The sequence below is a fragment of the Gavialis gangeticus genome, unplaced genomic scaffold (genome assembly GCF_001723915.1).
Source record: "Gavialis gangeticus isolate Ggan-Ray unplaced genomic scaffold, GavGan_comp1, whole genome shotgun sequence".
Taxonomy (NCBI): Eukaryota; Metazoa; Chordata; order Crocodylia; family Gavialidae; genus Gavialis; species Gavialis gangeticus.
In genome coordinates, this window is record NW_017729029.1 from 12,806,178 (window position 1) to 12,809,050 (window position 2,873).

Consider the following 2,873-nt stretch of genomic DNA (forward strand, 5'->3'; position numbering starts at 1 on the left):
CTCTCCAGAGCAGCACGAGTGTTCATAAAGCCACGCCAGGGGACCTGCAATGACCAGGTAGCACAGCCTGTGTCTAGAAGGAGCATGGTCCTCCAAGAAGATTTTATATATATATATAAGCACAACACTAGCAGAGACCTTAGCTCGCAGCTTTTACCTGTCAGAGCTCTCCAGAAGACTGGTCCTGCTTTGAGCAGGGGGTTGGACTAGATAACCTCTTGAGGTCCCTTACCAACCCTAATTTGCTATGTTTCTACATCCCATGCAACCAAAAGCCAGTTTTAAAATAGTGAATTAGCCCCAGAAATAAAGTTCCCCTATAGAGGAGAAATAACAGCATGGTGCTAGTTCTCCTCTGGGAACCTGCAGCATGTTCTGCAGGTCCATGCTGTGGGGTAAGAGCCAGCACAACTGCATGTCCTAGTCTTGTGGAGCTGAGTGAGAAGACATAGTACCTTCCAGGGCCTTTTCATGGCTCCCATGTCTTCACCACATTTATTTCCATCCTTACCTGTGATAAGGGGCAGTGTGTACCTCCATTGGATCTGGGAGATATGGCCCCAAAGACAGAGGACCCCTCTCAGGATGGCTCTGACAGGATGACCAACCCCACCCATCCAGATATCATTAGTCAGGCACAAAATGTCATCTTAATCTCTTAAAGAGAAGAAGATGCTTAAAAAAGAATAAGTGCTGATGTCCTGTTTGTTTGCCTCTTGATTTACAGGACACTAGTCAAGCCCTTTGAAACCAAGAAGGCTAGACATTTACCTTTTTTTAAGAAAAATGAAAGCTGAATTTCTTACATAAACCCATGACTCAAGGAGCTGGGGCTGTAAGAAACATGTCGGCTATTGAAAGAATTGGTTCCATCTATCCAGAGATGCTCTTGGATGGGCACGGAGCTAGAGGGCTGGTCCCATGTGCACTCAGAGAGGACATCAGAGAACTCTGTGAAGTGAGATTTCCACGCTGCAAGTCCCCTTCTGTAATACCAATGGAAATGCAGGCAGAGTAAGAGGTGGGAGGGGCAGAATCAGGCCCCAGATGCTGTCTCCCCATGCTGCACTGCTCCTTAGAAAGAAATAAAGGTCCTTTTTCCTTTTGCACAGCTCAGAGGCTGCTGCTCTATCCTATTATTTCAGAGTAGGAGCTAAGACCCCATAGTGGGGCATCAAGGCCCCACTTTGGGTACTGCAGGCATCTGTACCAAAGAAGATCATCCATGCCCAGGAGAGCTCACGGTGTAGGTGATATTTCAGCAGGATACAACTGAATGCCACCGACAGCCAGGGGAGAGGGAGGGTGAGATATTAAAAAGTCAGAGAAGGCTCTTCTGCTGGGCAGCAGATTTCTCTGTCTCTCTCCCCGTTATCAAAGCCTTGTGGCTCTCACCTTGCATATTATTTACAGATCTTCATCCCTCTCTTTCCTCTCCCACCCTTCTCATGTACGTTCAGCCTCTTCCCCAACACCACAAAGTCACAAACAGCATCTGCCCTGGGTCGCGGCTGCTGGCAAGTCGAAAGAGCTGCTATTAGCAAAGGTAACCACCACCCTTCTGCAAGCCAGGGCAGTATCGTGGGAGATAAGTAATACCGTGCAGTCCCAAACAGGTGATCCTCTCTGTGATGGCTGTTAACTTATTGGATCTAGGCATGCCTAAGTCTTTCTGTTCATTGCCTTTGGGTTGTGACCTGTTTCTTTCTGTGAGGATAAAAGCTAGATGGCAGCAATCTCAGCAGTGACTGGTTATGTTCTCCATTCCCAGCATTTCTGTTACTGAGGCATCCAAAGGGTAAATGTGGCCTGGGTGCCTGGTCCTCTCCTGTATCCTGGCTGGACACAGCAGGAGCAAATTCTGCAGCAGTCTGCCACATGCAGGCTCCCGGGCACCACATTCTCGTTAAGGGAGAAACCAGCAGTCTGCAGAGGGTTCTGCCTCTTGTAGAGCTGCCATTTAATTGAGAGCCTGTTAATTGAGACCCTGACTCTTAACTGCTATAACAACGGCACATGTTGTCCTCTGTTAATAAGGCCTGAGAGATGGAGCAATAGTTTGTGCATGAATTAATTTTCACTTCAAGCACAGTTGTTTTCAGGCAATATCCCAAATAAAGTGAAAATAAAAAGGTGGGGGTGCAGAATGGCAAAGGGACATGTTTTAGTTTGAACTCCAGGAAAAGTGAGCAAACTTAAAAAGAAAGCAAAATTTGTTCTCAGAATCACATCAGATGTTGTAAAAACAATATCTGACACTTCCCCACCAGTAGCTTAGCTCCCATGTACAACAGAATAAACAAGCCTTGTCGATCAGCACACATACATTGCTTCTATCCTTTTCTTTTAAAGGGAATCAGTCCGTATGCCTGGAGAGACATCTCTAGCACCTTGCAGAGGGGGAAAGACATGGAAATGATTCTGGGGGAGGGAAAAGTGGTGTGGGAGGGGGGAAGGAGAGAGCTATGATGAAGGGGAACCTGGCTCTTGTGTGGAGATAGACAGCTGCACTTGTTTGAATTCTGTGATCCTAACGTGGGCTGGCAGATTGTCACCTTCTCACCAGTTTCTAGCTCCTCAGTCAGTTGATATGCAGCTGATTTGAAAGACAGTGGCTGTTTTACAATTACCCAAAGTGCATAAAAGAGCCTGGATGAAAAAGATAGACATGCAGAACTTTATAAATGATACCATTGTTTAACAATTTATATTTCGTGCAACAAGTGCTCAAGCTCACAGCACAGACATCAATCAACCTGGACACGAATGCAAAGGCATTTTATTAATACGTTATGTGGCTCCTTTCCTCCTCAAGGGCTTCATGCATCATATACCTCTCGCTGTATACACCATCAACCCTGCAGAGCACTGAG